The sequence below is a fragment of the Neopelma chrysocephalum genome, unplaced genomic scaffold (genome assembly GCF_003984885.1).
Source record: "Neopelma chrysocephalum unplaced genomic scaffold, ASM398488v2 Primary Assembly neopelma1_82, whole genome shotgun sequence".
Lineage (NCBI taxonomy): Eukaryota > Metazoa > Chordata > Aves > Passeriformes > Pipridae > Neopelma > Neopelma chrysocephalum.
The window spans coordinates 4,259,740-4,277,484 of NW_020897744.1; the positions used below are offsets into that span (position 1 = coordinate 4,259,740).

General features: G+C 42.5%; 1 long non-coding RNA gene across 3 annotated transcripts in view; it reads right to left on the reverse strand.

Moving 5' to 3' along the window:
• LOC113971163 overlaps nt 1-17,745 on the reverse strand; it is a 34,988-nt gene that overhangs the window by 12,680 nt on the left and 4,563 nt on the right. Inside the window, exons 3-5 of one of the 3 annotated variants that reach the window (XR_003535459.1) lie at nt 17,529-17,627; nt 15,621-15,738; nt 9,130-10,830 (exon numbers count right to left, since the gene is read on the reverse strand). This is a non-coding gene — a long non-coding RNA (uncharacterized LOC113971163). Of the gene's footprint in view, nt 1-9,129; nt 10,831-15,620; nt 15,739-17,528; nt 17,628-17,745 lie in introns of those variants that run through there. The other 2 variants (XR_003535460.1, XR_003535461.1) reach the window with 2 other exon arrangements.

The following is a 17,745-nucleotide window of genomic DNA, read 5'->3' on the forward strand; positions in this document are numbered from 1 at the left end:
GCAATTCACCCCCAAAATGATTCCTAGAAGATCTCTCTGCAGTCTAGCTTGCATCTCTCACATCTTGTTTTATACTAACTTTGCAAACTGCTCAAATAGGGACCATTTGTAATCTGTGTTGGTGCAGCATGCTGCAGAAAGTGCTTTTGGAGCTGACATATCAGAAATCACAAAATTTTACATATGCCTTGGATAAAATATGAACAAGTGCTTTTGTTTTCTAATTTACAGCGTTCGTGCAAGTCTCTAATTCCTTTCCAAGATGCACAGCAGTGTGTCCTCAACTGAACCTCAACTTACACCCACTATCTTAACTTCCAAATCCTTGGGACGGCTCACGCTCTGAAAAGCCCAGAAACAGAGCCCAGTATCAGGGTAGGATTGAGCCTCCAGTATGTAATCAGGAACAGAACAAATCCGGGCATGCAGGACATAATTTAGTTGTGCAGAACGGGAGCACAAAAGTGTCTCAATTCTGGTAAATTATTGGTAGCTCTGCACTGGCAGTCAATGAAGCGCTTGCCGAAATTGTGATGATTTGTTAAAGGAGGAAGAGGAGCCAATCCTGGCAAAAGAATTCCATGCCATGGAAGAGAGAAAAAGCCAGCATTGTACTTATACAAACAGTCTGTTCTTAGAGCTCTAAATGAAAGATAATTTTTTTCAGAAGTTCAAACACTGGGAGCACAGATCAGCCCCATTCTCTGCACCATTTATTACAGCTTTCTGTCCCTGTGTCTCTGGTTATAAAGCAGCAGAACTGCTAAGCTGTTCCTTCCATGTGAAACAAAAATGACTGGAGTGGGACCAACGTAGAGCCAAGCTCTGCATTTGGAGCTGTGCTGGTTATCTCACTCCTAAGGTCCTACTCAGCAGAAATCAAATCAGTCTCATCACAAAGTTTTTTTTGTGCTGGAGCCTCTGTGGCTGTTGCAGACTCCTAAGAGGTCTGCAGGATGCTTTCCCTGTTGTGTCACTATTGACTCCTTTGCCCTGCAACCAGAAAAATCCGAAATGCAGCGTGGCTCAATTCTAACGATACTGCCTCTGGTTCAGCAGAGCGTGGAAGCACATCCTGAGTGTAAACATCCAGGTATCAGGGAGGCTCCTCAAAGCTCAGCATGTGCTGCTTTCTTTGCTCAGTCACAAAAGCTGCTGATTCTGTGAAGTTTGAATGAAGCCTGAGATAAAGTTTCTGGTTTGGGTGATGTGTCCTCTGCTTCAAGAAGGTACTGGAAGGGAAAATGCATGCAGGGAAGCAACAAAGGTGTCTAAGTTTTGGAAGTGTTAAGCCTCCCTCCCTCCCATTAGACCATAGGGCAGACAGGATCCTGCAGACAGGATCCCTGCATTTCACTCATTCCCTTTTGGAAAGCTCTCTCTTTCCAGCAACCTACCTGTGTCCAGTGCATACCTGTATTTGTGTGTTCCAGCTAATGCAGTCATGGATGTGAGAGGGAACACTCCAGCCATCCCTGAGTGTTGCAAAAGTGAAAGTAATACCTTTTCCCTATTTCTGACTAAAACAATTACCACGCTTTTCTACACTATGCAAATAATTACTGTATCAAAGAACTTTGAAACCCAATACTTGGAACATAAACAGTTCTCACTGAGAGATGTGTCCACAGCCCCTATAGGAAAAAAATTCTTATTTGGCTAATATTAAAGTCTTAAGGATTGAAATTGGCTGTTCCATTCCATAGAGCATTTCAGTGACTGAGGAAAGTCTGTGTGATAACATCTGTCAATTCAGTACACACACTGGGATAGTTACTGAAGTGGTTTTTATTTGAGAGAGTTTTTTCCCTCTTTGGGTCAATAAGCCAAACTTTGGCCAAAAGACTGAAGACAATTTAAGATCTTTCAGAGTAGTATGGTAGGCACACACTTGGTACCCTCCCAGAAGTCAACATGATATTCACTTGCCAGGAGTTATATCCTGTGCTGAGACAGGGCTCAGGTATTCCTGCTTCTGTAAAACTCTGCTTTGTGCTCCCTCCCATGTTCAGGGCAGTAAAAAATGCCACAGCAGCTGAGAGCACTCTTAGAGAATACCTGCCCTGTTCTAATGTTCTGGGATCAAGAACTCTAAATATCCTCACATGCAAGAATTAATTTTGGCAAAAAGAAGTCTGTAAAGTAGGTTGAGAATTAATATGACGATATAACATAGGGGGGGAAAATCAGATTCCCACTCACTTTCTTTTATTAAGAAAGTTTTTCAGAAGTGTCCCAAGTTGTATTTATTTGTTCAAAGTAGATTAGATTAGATTAGTAGTAATCATTAGATTTTAAGAGATATTAAACAACCTAGAGCTCCTGTTGAGTTTATACCATTAATAATTATGAGAAAAACTTACATAGTCTCCAAAAATGTGGAGTTTTACTGTGCATTTCTACTCTTGAAAAAGGGATAATACACATCCTACCACACTGAAGTTTTGGGTTTTGTCAGTAGCTTTACCAAACATACTAAAAATTAGGATGCAAAAATAGAGTCTTGTAGAGCCAGTAGAGCTCTGGAGAAGTGAAAGAGCATCTGCACATCTCCTGTCTCATAAGCAAAATTATAGCTGTGTTCTCCTCAGATACATCTGTTGCTCTTTAGTTTTCAGCTGTCCCCCAGACAGTTAACCAAGTCTGGCTTCATTCACCCCTTTATTAAATCATGTATTCAGTGAAACTGCTCAGAGGCCAAATGGACTTTGTTTGCATGGCACTAACAATTCAGCACTTTTAGCAGAAAAAAAGGAGTGAGGAGTGAATAATTTGGAGGAATAATTGTGTTTTGTGCAAAGCTCCCTCTGCAATTCCCCCCTGTGGTGGCAGGAGAGAATGATAGAAATCTATCTGTTCCCGAGGTGAATTGCTTGAGAATCTCATCTTAATAGGGTGGGGGCATCGCTGCATGGGGAAGGTGAGAAGTTTCTTGAATTTCTGAGGGCTAGTCCGGGCTAATTCCTTCGTGCTTGTCGGGAGGTATCAATTCCTGAAAAGGGAGTTTCCTTTCTCCTTCCTGTGACTCGTCAGGACGGTGCCTACACACTTAACATATCTACATGCAGGGCTGGCTTCCCCGCCCGCTTGGTGCCTACTGGCCCCACTCCCTTATCTAATCAAGGTTCAATCAAAGTTAATTAGGGATCTAGTTTTCTGTTCCTACACCAGGCATAAAGCAAAAGAAGCTCCTGGGCATATCTGATCAAGAGGCTGATCTGTGTTATAACTATGTAATAACTGGCACAACTGTGTAATTACAATACAGCCCTATCTCAGGTTACATCATTATCATTATGCTTAACACTGAAACAAAATGTGGTTATCAGGATCGGTGTCAACACATTGGTGATATGCCACCCAGGAAGAGGAGGATGTACACATGTCACCCAGGCCCTGTTTGAACATGGAAAAAAAGTTTATTCCTGCATGAGGAGAAAAGGGAATACTCGGGACACTGACTATTTGGGGTTAAATTGACCTTTCCTTTGCCCTCCTTCCTCCCTTCCTTAGCCAGACTTTCACTTGTCAGGGAGTACTTGACTCTGGAGTCACTGATAATAAAGTCTAATCTACCTACATATGTCTGCAGTCTATTTCCACGGGGAAGAGAACTGCAAAGTTCCAAGAACACTGTTAACTCAAAGCCATTGCACAGAGAACATTTCCTTTAGTTCTGATATTCTGCCTAAATGGTAGTTTAATGAACTAACATGTATCTATAAAAAGTAGATGCCATGAAACTTGTAAGAAGCGTAATTCACTTGAAGTAAATTGTATTGAAAATACCATTTCTACATCTTCTGCTTCTTGCTGAATTTAGTTATAAAATATTAGAGAAACCATAATGCACAGATTTTAGTGACTAATATTTATGTGCAGTCTTAAATATCAACAGCTAGAGCCACTTTTTGTTAATGATAGGTCTGGATGTGATTTCTTAGCTAAAGACAGCTTCCTTAGCTTACCTCATATCACGGCATCTGGTATCTCTAATTGGAATCATTTTCATAATAACCATGAGCAATATACATTTCCATCTAAATATGAAGGCTGACTGCAATACAGACTTGTCTACAGCTCTTGAAGTATCCAGCATCCAGCCCAAAGCCCCTTAAACTCAAAGGAAAGACTCCTGCTGATGTGTCTTATCTCGATTAGGTTCAATATATCTAAACCCCCCACCCCAAACTCCCTGTAAGAAAGCAGGAGTGTTCAGTGCAACTCTGTCAAACCCCTCCGAAGGTAGTGTCCCTTTCTGTTACTAAGTAAGGCCTAATTCAGTCAGGATTTAGATACTTGCACAACTTGAAATGCCAGACTTGTTCTGTGAATTTTTAAGGAAGTTCAAGGCATTCAGTAGGATGGTCTGCTCACTACTTTACTACTTATGAACACTTAATTGTTCAAAATTGTACTGTTTCATTAGCAGTAGTAGAAAATTACCTAATTCATAGAGAAACACATGGTCAATACTAACTTGTATGGTGTTATGAGCTTGTTTTGAATTATTTCAGGAAAAACTTGCTCCCTAAGGAACACTCATAAATTCATAACCTATCCATTGTCAAAGTCTTCAGCAGTAGACATTTATGTTATGTTGAAAGTGTAGTGTTTTATATTCATCACAATATTCAGCAATTATTCTCAATAAGAATAAGCAGTTCTCAATAAGATAAGAATATATGAATTTATCTTAACCTGGAGAGTTTCTCCAAAAGGGACAAGAAATCCTACTGCTAAATTAAAAGGAAAAGAAAGGGTTTAATTAGAGTCCCCTAACAACTGCGTGCACAGGGTTTGTTTAAGCTGAAATTTTACATAAAAAGGTGCAAATGCTTTTAAAGAGAACCATCCCAGATTGCATTTTCTCGCTCTCTCCCATGTAATTGTAAACAGCTTTGATTTCAAAGGGAAAATCAGACAATTATTTTATAATGAGAGGTGTGGTCTAGTGATTAGAGCATCAGACTGGCAGCCAAAAACCACTGGAGTTTTAATCCTGGCTCTGACACTGACACCATCGACTGCCTTGGGCTAATCAGCATGGGTTTGACTGAGATCTGCTCCTTGTGGGTGCAGGAGGCAGGGACAGCTGCAGAATTCCTGATCCAAAGCTCCAGAGGTGAGCAAGAACCTTCCCTGCACTGCAGCCAGCCCGTGCCCAGCGTGTCCCTGCACTGAAGGGCACAATCCCTGACCAGAGGAAGAAATTAAACCTACACAATGTTCACCTCGGGCGAGCTGAGGTTCAGGAAAGCCATAGTTGCTAAGTGCTGTCAATAAAAGCTTTAAAACTTCTTTGCATAAGCATATTTGAGTAGGTCTGTGCTTTGAAGCAAGCCTGTTGCTTAGGTCGAGGGGTGAGTAAAGCCAGTCTTGTCTTTAAACACTCCCGGCACCTTGGGAGATTTTTGTTTCCTTTAAGCACCTTGTAGTTAAATTTTTAGTCATTGTTTTCTTTCTTCCTGTGTGCTCCCATCCCCCAGTGACCCCCAGCTTTTCCCTGTCCTTTGCTTCCCAGTACAATTCCTCCTGTCTCATTGAGTTGTCTGATTTCTTATCCTTGATTAATACAAACACAGACAAAACCCTCATCCTTGGGGATTTTAATTGGAAGGTTGATTGCCTTTTCTTCTTTGCTTGTACATTTTCCATCACTTCAGCTTCCTTGGGGTCCACAGACAGACTTTCAATCTCCCTCCTCACATTCACCATCATGTTCTTGATCTTTGCTTGCTTGGGGCTTGACTCCTTCTAATATAAATGTTAGGCATCTTGCCATTTCAGATGACAGATCAGCTCTTTGATGTGTCTAATTATGATGGAGAGGGGGCAGAGAAAGCAGGACCTCCTGAAGCCAGGATAAATTTGCTGTCCATATAAACTCTGAGCAGCAATGTGTCCCTCTGCTTCCCCTCTGGTACGTGACAGCTTGCTTGACTCAAATCCTGCCCAACCCAAAAGAGTTCCATGAATACCCAGTACAAGGGAAGTTTTTACGTTTGAACCTGTTTAATTTGAAAGGGGAAACCTGTCAGAAGCCTGGATGCCAAGATGATAGGGAGGGGTAGCAGAGTGGGGAGTTCTACCTCAGCTTTGCATGGCAAAAGCAGAGGTGGCTGACTGAAAGCAATCTAGTGAGAGAATCTTGTTCCTCCACCTCCTCTCACCCTCCCTTTGTTGCTGCCACAGATTGACACTCAGTATTTATGTTAGTGCTTTGCACAAGTTGTCGAATTCTACCTCACAACACCTTTCTCTGCTGAATTTTCTGTTCAGTTTTAGGGATGCTGTTCAGAGAGAAGGGCCGTGCTGCTCTAAGAGCCAGAAGTTTAGGAGCACACCAGACTTTAGTCATTTCTCTTGCTCTTAAGTAATTTAGACATCTTCAGAGAGTCCCATCGCAGGTTCTTTCACTTTGGTTAAGAACCAAACTTGTGGCAAATCTGGCACTGGACTCAGACTGGGGTTTGTGACAACCAGGGCTGAACTCAGCTCACAGTTGTTGTCCAGGACTTCAACCATCACCCCTCTCTATCTGTGTTTGGGGAGGAGCTGCCTTGCTTGGTAGAAGGGGGAGAAGATGGGACAGACCCTTTAACATTGCAAACTCTCTAAGGGCTGTGCTGCTGAACTTGTGCTGCTCCTCTGGTGCACGTGTTTGCCCACAGAGCTGATGCACAGCTCCTACCTGTGCTCTAGTTGTGGCTGCTCTGTTCAGTACCAGGGCTCTGTTGAGGTGCGTGTTTTATAAACACATGAAAGGCCATGGTCCCAGCCCTGAGGTACTTGAAGTTGTTAGCAAATCTCACAGACACTTCTTAATATGAATTTATTGTTGATCTGTCTGCCCTAGAGCTTGAAATTCTTTATTTATTTGCCAAACAGGCACAGCAGGAGTTTCAGCATTGCTTCCCCTTATAATACCCAGCTAATGTGCTTCAAGCCTGACCTACAATGATCATCTCCTGGGAAGAAAGGTTGGGTTAGTCTTCCTTCCACTCAGCATTCAGCCCTTGATCTTTCTACCAAAATGGGAAATCAGTGCTAGTGAAATGAACACTGATCAACACTGACAAAACCTTTCACCTCATTTCAGGCAGGAAGCTGGGGTTGCATTTGTGCTGTTGTCCTTGAGCAGAGAGTCTTGAGTGGAGAGTTTCCTACCGTCTCTCTTCCCTCTTCACTTTTCTGAGCAAATGCAGAAACCTGCTTTAAATTAAACAGCCACAAGGTGAAGGGAAGTAATGTTCTGGTGACAGAGTGACAGAGTGAAAGGCAGCAGTGAAGGGGATCATGCAGCAGAGGTAGAGGGAACATCTATCAATATTTACTGAGCAGCATTGCTTTTCCATTCCGTGTTTCTCAGCCCTTCATCTTTACACAGCCCTGCCCTGTAAAAGCTTTGCACTTATTCCTGTGCATTTCCAAACAAGAAACCTCCTTTCTGGCTCTGATCTTTGGTGACAGGGCTGAGGAAGATCATGGAAGCCTTTCTCTCCATGGGTGCCCTCTACCCACCCCAGAGGAGAGATTAATAGTTTCTGAAAGCATTTCCACCCTACAGAAAGGTCACCAGAGTCCCGAGGAAGATGAATAAACAGGGGTTCATCAAGACTCCGTAGTAACGTGGGAGGGCCCTCTTCCAGCAAAAATATTGCCAAAAAATTCTGAACAGTGGTGATTTCAGAGTAGCTGGAGGTTGGCAGGTGACCTCCTGGGCTGTTGTTTTTCACACAGTGCAACACAACCCAATCACTTCCACAGGTGTATTTTTTTAACAGTTTTGTTTGTATCGGGTGTTTGTCACTGTGTGGCCTGTGTTCTGTGGGGTGTGCTGATTAAGGCTGTAGGAGGATATGTCCCTGTCATCTTATCTTCCAGAGGCAGTCAACTGTCTTTGGGATTCACTTGGAGCTGTGAGTTAGGGCGGGATTTTCCTTCAGTTATTTTATGCCAGACCTATCACCTCAATATTTATTGTTCCTGCTCTGGACAGTGGAGTTAACCTGAATGAAAGGGTTATACACTCTTGAGCATCCTCTTAGTGCTTCCTACAACTTTTGGGGCCTGATATACTGAGTGCCTTAGTCCAACAGTATTTACCTCATTTTTAAAGCAGAATAAATCTACCAGAAAAACCAGCAGAAACTCAGCTAGAGCAAAAAATCCTTCCCTTTAGGTTTCCTATTCACTGATTTAGGATGGGGCAGCCACATTGCAACATGTTTTCTTCCTAAATAAATTCCATACATGTGATTTATACACACATACACATACAGAGTGAAGGTCATTATCCAAAGCTGCAAAATCAAATTACCTATGGTAATGCTCATTTGAAGATATAATGTTAAGTAGTCTCACTGCTGAATAGAGAGGGAAAAATGTCTAAAATGGACTGATGCAATTTTGTCAGATTATCATAAACTCCCAAACCTAAGCTACAAGAATAGCTGATCCTGACAGATGCTTGCTGTTGGAGTGCCCACATAGGGAGAAGTCTGATTATGTATCTGGTGGGAGGCATAAAGACAGAAGAAAGTTGATTTGCTTTATCCTGTCAATCTAATGATTCACTTTTCAGGTCACACTTTATCTACACACAATGTTTATTTAGACAATGAAACCATCAGTGTCATTGATAGAATCTAATATGCCAGCAGAGATATTTTTCTCTCTCAGTATTTTCTTTCGGTGCTGGAGTGTGTATTCCTGCCACAAAAGTCTTTTTATGGAAAAAATTATTTTGTTATAAGCACTATCATCATGTGTTGTAATTATTATTTTGTTTTACCCTGCCCACACAGAAAACTGTTTGCATTATATTCCATTGAAAGATACATTTTAAGTTATCTCTGGTAGTCATGAATAATGTAAATTGACAAGAACTATTATGGAGGCAGGTAGACAAAGAAACAGAAAGTTAAGTGGTTTCCTTTCTCTTTATGGCAGAGTGACATTTACCTGTAAGTGCATTTGATTTTAACACAATAGGATGAGTCTCTGCTGTGCTGGATTAGGATTGAGGCATGTGGAGGAGTTCAGATAAAGAGTGGGCACTGAGAAATGCCCTCACCAGACCTCTCCAGGGAGGGGACTTCAGCAGCAATAGCGTGTCAGAATGTCTTTTTTTTTTTCAGTCTTTGCATCCAGCTGACAAAATCTTTCCTTGTTTCTGTATCTGTAATTCCAAGAGATCTCTCCGTGCTTCCCACAGCTGTCTAACAGTCTAATACTTTGTGCTTGTCACATCACTTTCCAAAAAAAAGGGTCAATGTCACTCTGCCACCCTGACAGACAGAAAAACCAAGGCAAACAGAAACTCTGGGTGAACGGGTCACTTGGAGACCCAGGACCAGCTTTCCTGGTGTGTGTACTCACGGCCCAGACTGGTACTGCCTCTCACATTCCAGCTATAAATTTCACCAGTTCCCCTTTGCCTCAGACTCACCAGAACTGCACTAGTTGGGTTTAACTCTCCTGCAGTTACACTGCATGTAAATCAGAAATAATTTCAGTGGGTTGAATTCTCACTTTTGTAAACAAGAGTGTTCCCTCTGAAACTAGTAGAGCTCATTTTTAGGTCTGAGACGGTGTAACTGCTCTCATGTCATAACACCCCACTAGATATAAAATACTTTGTTTCTCTAGTGTGGCATATTTACTAACCTCCCTGATCCAGCTTTTCCCTGCAGTGTAACTTTCCATGTCTGCGAGGTCACCCTGGGGGAGAGGGACAAAAGCCACTCAACCCTTGTCTCCAGTAAAAAAACCAACCCAACAAAAGCAAACAAAAAGCCAAGTAGGTGTTGCACTGTGATCAAGATACTCCCTTCCCCAGGGGAGTCACAGGTCTGCAAGTGGAGAGCTAAAATCCTTTGGGAGAGCTAACATCCTTTGGGAGAGTTAGCATCCTTTGGGAGAGATAACATCCTTTGAGAGAGATAACATCCTTTGGGAGAGATAAAATCCCTTTATTTCTACAGTGCCTTGAGTACCACGGCTTAAACTGTCCATATTCCCTGTAGGAAACCTCCAGACAACATTGTCCAGGCTGCCTCTCAGAGCTTTTCTACTTTTCTGCTCTCTGCTTTAAGTTTCTCTGCAGGAGAAGGACGGGCTCTGGCTGATCACAAATGTGACCTGTCCCACTGAGTTATTGTTGCCCCCTGTGGGGGATAAGCTTTTGCAGTCCTCTGGTTCCTGGTGACGTGGTCCTGGTGCACACACACACCACACTTGTGTCTTGGGGCTTCAAATGCCTTTATCTATGTCATGCATTGGTTTTTACAGTTTGCTATGAATCACTGATGCCTGCTGGGAACACATACCCGCTTCTGGTTATTTTTATTACAATGTTATAATGGGCACAAGGACACTTAAAAGTGGAACAACTGAGCATCTCTTGGTAGCCAGTGCTGTGCAACTCTCCTGGGATGCCTGAGAACACCAAAACGTGATGCTGAAATGTGTTGCTGTAGTGAAAAGAAATTAATTCCAACATAGTCTGTGTCCTGTGTAGTAGCTCCGCTCATGTGAATGATAGAAGAGTAGCTAAAGCCCTATATCAAGTCCTGGAATATGTGATCAGAGCCCTGGATATGCTGCAGGTTTCCTAAATGAGGGTGGATCAGCCATTCCAGTTATATTTCAATTGTGAGGCAGCTGCTCTTTGTTACATGACCTTGTGTGGACATCCTGGGATGTCCAGGAAATAGGCTGGAGAGTTTGTTGGCTCCCTTCTACCCAGCATCTTCTGGAAAATCAGTGGGCAGAGGCACAAGATTACTGTCAGGATCTCCTTCTGGCAAGAAACTGAGACATAGCCTGGAAAAGCACCTGGACAGCAGGTGAAGAAAAAGGGATTAATGGCATGCTGAGGTATTATCCCACACTGATGCTGCGTGGTGATGCCAGGCTGAATACATTAAAGTCTGTAAGGAATCCAGACCTATGGAAAAAGGGAACTTATGCAAACCAAGTTCATTAATAACTACTTGCTAAAGCTGTGAAGGTTTCAGCTTTAAGGTCATAGTATTTGAAGGACAAATATTTCTGTTCCCAGAGAGAGAAACATGGAACAAAGAAACTCACCTGAGACCTGCTGGGCACTGGGTTCCTGTGGTTTGAGTGTTTAGTGTTCAGTGATTCCTGAAATGTTTGTTATGGATGGGGAGCGTGTTAGAAAAACATCAGGATATTCAGAGAAAACAGTGAAGGGAATGGTTGAAACAAACAATACTTGATATAAAATACCAATAATATCTGCAGTTCCATTAACTCTGGAGGTCTCAGAATGGCCTTCTTTGTCACCTCCAGTTTAGAAGAAGGTCAGACACAAGACAGGAACTGATTTGCTCAAGGCACACAGCCAGCAAATGGTAGAATTGGGACTAGAAACCAAATCTTTTTACTCTTAGCAGGAAGTGAACACGTAGGTTTGCTTTCAAAAGACATGGCAACAAGAGGCACTGAACTAGCAGAGCTCAATTTTCTAACCCCATTGCATGGCTTTGGCCAGCTCCCTAGATTCTGCTTTGCGCTTTAATTCTCCTGTGCCACTGCACACAAAGTAAGTCACTTTTACAGGAAGATGTTATGCCCAAACTCTGCCTTTGGGTACAGAAGGAAATGGCAGAGAAGAGAAGCCACTGCATCCAGCTGATTGGGAGAGTGGCCATGTGCCAGACATCATCTTTTGTGGTAATAACTCCTTTCCAATGGCAGCCTGAGCTATTTGCCTGTCATGATTTGTCTTTTTGTGCTTGGGGAATGCTGGCTGACCTTTGTCTTTGATGTTGCTGGGCCCTTTCCTTGCAATAGGGCAGTTCAGGAGGCCATGACCACATCTGCTTTGGCTGGTTCTGTTATCAATTAATTTGTCCTGCCACATCAAAGAACAGAGATAAAGCTGTAGCATTTCCTTACCACAGATTTTTATCTTCACTCCCCAGTTCACCTCACAACACACGCACCTTCCACCTCCACAGCAAGCAGAGAGAGAGACAGACAGAGAAAGAAACAGAAATGACATCCTAATAACCTCCCTCGAGCGCTGATGGCACCTGGGTCTCTGTGTGCTGAGCCTTACACCCACTTCCAATCTGGCCTGGCCACAGCCAGGCAGTTGCTTACTCCCCCAACAAGTTATTTGTTTTTCTCTCTAGACAAATCAGTGATGTTAGAATGACAAATAGCAGTTATAGCTTTGCACTTAGCTGAGTATAATTTCAGCCCATCAGTACCATCTGTCTCCCTTCTTGGGCTGCAGCTCCATTAAGCGACAGCCAGAGATCCTCAAGGACAAAGAGCCCAACTCACACGGACAGATATTTTAGGGGTCGCAATTTGTGACTCTTTGCCCTTTGAGGTTCATTCCAATGAAGCTGGGAAATAAAACCCGATCCAAATTAAAACTTTCCCTGCTCTGCCATGCTGAGCCTTTACTCTCCTTGTTCAGGAGTTCTGCACTGAGACTGGTACTAACCACCATGCAAATTTATCCAAAGGCTTTCTGGGGTGATGCTGTTTGTCTTGGCTTTGAGACAGCATTCAGGCTTATTTCTAGGAAATTTCGTGTTCATTTACTACAAGTCATAGTCTTCCTTTCATTCTTTCTTTCTCTTTCTTTCTTTCTTTCTTTCTTTCTTTCTTTCTTTCCTTCTTTCTTTCTCTTTCTTCCTTCCTTTCTTTCTTTCTCTTTCTTTCCTTCCTTCTTTCTTTCTTTCTCTTTCTTTCTTTCTTCCTTTCTCCCTTTCTCCCTTTTTCTCTTCCTTTCTCTCTTTCTCTCTCTCTTTTTTCCTCTTTCTTTCTTTCTCTCCTTTCTTATGTTTTCTGAGGTCTAATTTGATCACATCACAAAACACAGGGGAAAAGCAGTTTTGGAACCATTTTGCATGTGCTATGAAAATGCCTCTTCTTCCACAGTGTGGCTGTGAATGCCCTTCTCTCTCATTGACTAAAGACCCTGTGTACCTTGCAGGATCAGTTGCATTCAAAAACCTGTCCTTTCAAATTTGTTTAGGTAAAGTGCAGAATGCAGATGATTCCCAGAATAACTCCTCTGGCTTCATTTGGAATGACAGCAAAAACAAATCTGGACTTAGCTTCTCATCTCAATGGAAAGGCATACGAGGAGCAGTGAGAATCTGTCATTGTTCGTAAAGGACAACGTTACATGAGAGAGAGAGAGAGCACAGGAGAGAGGCAGAGAGAAAGAGCCTTTTCCTCTCTGCTACATAAGGGCCATGTTGAGGTGTGTGAGGACAGCGGGGGTCAGCGAGTGCCAGAACTGACTCTGAACTTCTGGCAGAACAATCTCCTGGAACTAAACCCAAGAATACCTTTATGTTCAGCAACCTGCAGGGAGATGTTCCACAGCCAGCTTTCTCCACAAGAGCCAGGTTACACTGTCTGTACATGAGAGCAACTGAAGCAAAAGCTTTTGTCTTTTAAAACAGAGTAGCTCACACGCAGCACAGTGGACTTGAGCCTGATATTTAATATCAGACGCTGAGCATGAATCCATTTGTAACAGAGGAGCCATAAACCATGAGATTATTTGTCACATAACAGGGAGATGGTGGGTGCAGATGTTCACACACCATGTCTAATTAGAACAGGAACAGATATGTTACAGGAATTAGAATTCCTTCAGTAAGGGTCTAGCTCTGCACACTGGTCTTTTTAAACTACCAGATACTTTCTGTGTCTGAGCCACTTTTCAGCCATGAACCCAAGTGTTTGGCAGACACTCCTGCAGCCTCAGTGCTTCCCTGTCTTAGGAAGGGAGTAAAGACTATGGTGCTCATTTGTCAGAGGTGGTTTCACTGAACTTCCACATGTCTGCACACACAGTCAGTGTCAGGACTAGAAATAAAGTCCAGAAGTCCTGGTTCTCAGTCCTCTCCCATCGGCCATATTCTCCTGAGCTTGCTTTACCTGCATATCAGGGATTTTGTAGGCAACTACAGAGACAGAGAACAGATTGCCCCCAAATGGGTCCTTAATCACTCAACTTTTATCACTGGGAGACAGTAGCTTCCCTCCCTACCTCCTTGAAAAGCTTTTAAAATAAACACAGGTACATTAGAACAACAGTCCTTCAAAAAGGGTCCCTTCCTCCCCCTTACCTTCCTTGCTCTCCTGTCATTAAGCAGAGCAGAGCCATCCTTACATGTGACATTTGGACAGATTGACTTAAGCTATTTACTTTAAGCTTTTTTTCCTCCCATTCAGGATCACTTTCATTCATTTTTCAAGTGTCTCAAAATTTCTTTTGCTAAATCCATAGATCGGGTGATTCAGAATGAAGCAATGCCATTTTGATAAAAGCACAACCCCGAAGCTTCCCTACTCCTCCCATAGTCCCTTTCTGCTTACTCTTTAATTCTCTAATTAACTCACTAATTCTGCTGACAAAAGGAAAAATACACCAGCAGTGGCAAAGGAAATCTCACCTTTAAATGCCAATTTTCTTTTCTTCCCACAGAGCCTACCTTGCTGGTTAAACTGTTGAGTAATTGTATTCTGGGCTCAGAGTCAGTGGGTCAGATTCTGCTCTGAATTACATCAATAAAAACAACCACTCCAGGGCAACCTTTCATAAATATGCCTGCTTTTAAACCAGTGTGCTCTCCTGCTTGAGGATGCCTTCCTAAACCAAATCCTAACCCAGAATTACCACATTAATGTCAGTGGAACTGACGGGTGACAGAGTTCAGACTCTGAACTCCATCACAAGGGTTTTCTCTCTCTCCCAGCAGCAGAAAAGCAACGAGCAGTTTTAACACAACCCTCCTGACTTACATTCTCTGCTCAGCAGAAGTCCAGGAGCTTTGCTGGGTAGGTTGAAGGTGCAGTGGCATAGATATGTGTCTGAAGCGAGGATGTGCCATGCTGTGGATCCTGTTGGGGCAAGGGCTGAACAAAGATCTGTATAATACCCTCTTATCATGGGCTTTGCCAAGCCACTCTCACTATCAGACACTTTTTCCCTCTCATTGTTGATCTTTCTTGCTTGATGGCAACTGGAAGGTTTTGGATATTTCCTCTAGTTCTGTATTAACTCCTCCTGAGGAAAATGTGGTGCAAGTCACCTCTTTGGAGAACACACAAAAAGAGGGGCAGAGGGAAAGAATTAGGGATGCAGGATCTGTGGAGTGACACCAAGTGATGTTCATGGTACAGACTGGTCACATCGTTGGGTAACTGGAACTGCAGTTTGTGGTCCTCTTGAGACAGTAGCTCACTGTAAAGTTAAGTCTTTCTCTGGGCATATAGAGTTTGAATTAGGGGAAATGCTCAAAATATATAAACAGGAACTAGTCTTGCAGAGAAGATAAGCTTTGGAGTGAGGGGGCTGTCTCTTCCAGTGTGTGTTTAGTGTCTACTGCAGTGGGGACTAATGTCATGTTGGGCCTCTGGATGCTGGGCCTCCCTCAGTGTGTGTACTGCTGTAATACACAGAACTACTTCCTTCCATTGACTGCCTTTTTGTGGCATTGTTTTGTGTGATTGACTCCCTTTTTCATCCGGAGGCCAAAGAGTGATTATTGGAGATTGCCAGCTCCAGACCTGAATTGTTTTATTCAGGAAGTTAATTAAAATCAACCCACCTCTTTAGAAAACCTTCTCGAATACAGTCTGGATGCTCCTTTCATCTCAGTGTTACTACTTCTTTTTTTTTTTTTTAATCAGAGCTCCTTAAATCATGGAAATAACTTGGCAAAGGAGCTGTATTACAAGAAAAATCAGTTAGGAACGTAGGTAAAGGCACATAATAGGTCTTTAGAGGAGAGGAATGAATTTAATTGAGTGAAAGCTCAGAAAACCCAAAAGTAAACTCAGGGTCATCAGCATGCTTCTTTCACTTATCCCTCAGTTGCACTTCATAGATCCAGGCTTCCTTTTGCTCTGCTGTTATCACACTTTCCTTTTGCTGTGATTTATTAACTGTGGAACTGTCAAATTATGAAACTGAGGTTCTAGAAATACTTATTAATGTTTGAGAAATTCATTTCACACTTGAATACTTTTTCTAACACTTACTAATGTCCCTCATTTTGGTCATGTGGGTCTACAGGGCAAGAAAACAAGGTATCTTATTATATATTTAGCATGTGGAGATGAAGGATGAAAAAAATGTCTTTTAAAACCCCCTCAAACATTGCAGCAGCCCTATGCCTTTGGTCCTTGTGCTGCTGGATGTGGTGACTCTGTGTGTGTGTGCATAAGCAGGGCAATGTCTGTACATTCAGTGACACCATTCCAGCTCCCTTTCAGTCACTATTAAGAAAGCACTTCTAATCCCCTCTGAGAAGCTCGAACATAAAATTCCTTTCATGCCAGTTTTGTCTTCCTCAGTTTGGCAAACACTGACCTTCCCCCTGTGATTCCAATGGAACTTGTAATTCAAAAGGCATTTCTGTTTATTATTACCCTGTTAGTGCACAGGAATCATCAGGGATGCCAGGACTGCTCAGGCAACAAGGTTACTCTCTGAGTCTCTGTTGCAGTTTTGTAGTGCAAACAAAAATACAGCAGGCCAGAGATAAATGATGATTACTTTACTCACTATTTAATCAGAATAATGAACCTAAAATAATTACTGAATAATTACTTGCCTCGAGATCCTTGGGAGTAAGTTTGCCACATTTATTCCCCACATAAAGTTTTCTGATGGAAATTCATTTAAAAAGTAGAAACGAAGACCACCAAAAATGTCAAAGTTTATGAATTTGCTCTTACAGGACTGGAACATTTCTACTTCTTGACACTCAGTTTTGAAACGTGTTACGTTACACCAGTATCAAATTTAACAGTTCTAAACTGGTATAGTCTTACTTAAAAGGAGGTTTTCCTTCAAAATACAATTTTGCACAGAATACTGAGCTCTGTGTTTCCATCAGCATTAATGAAGTCAAGTTTAGTATTTAACCTAATCTGCTCAAAGTAGTCCTATTACCCTGCATGCTTAGAGAGACATCATCTGATAGGAAATGGCCGCAATACCTCCAGCTTTCCTAAAATACTGACAGTTTCAACCGTTTCTTAAGAAATACTCACTGGGGACTGCAGATGCTTCTGCTTTAAAACACAACCATCTTCTTCAGCTTAAATGGGTGACTCCTTTCAGCTAAAAAGCAGTGATATCTCTGGTGTAACACTGAAGTCACCCCAAGGAAGGAGCGACCACCAGACGTTTTTCCTTGACATCCCTCAGCACAGTGCTCTCCTCCCTCTGCTCCCTCGCTGGTACCATCCATGATTTTTAAATAACCATAACATCTTTCCTTCAGGCAAGTATTTCATGCCAGCACTGGGAACATTGTTTTTTTCAAAGGAAACACCAGCAACCATTTCTAGTTTTTCACATTTGGTAAACTACTCCTCATGAAAACTGAGTGCAGCAGAGGTGCCTTCTCCAGTGCACAGGTGTCCACTGCATGCTCAAAACACCAGAAGGGGAAAAAAGAAACCCCTTTGGCACAAGTAACGTGGAAGACATCATTTATTTTTCTTACCTACAGTGGGAGATCTGAATTCTGGTCTTGTGTAATCCAGCACAGAAGCCAATGATGGGATGGGATGGAGTGTTTACTCTGCTGTCTCTTCTGTTTAAGCTGGGGACAAGACAAAATGTTAATACAACAGTGAATCCTCCCTGAGGCCCAGCCCTGATCACAGCTCTGCCCCACGTACCTGGATGCCCCTCAGTGCCCGTGTTTTCCAACCTGCCAA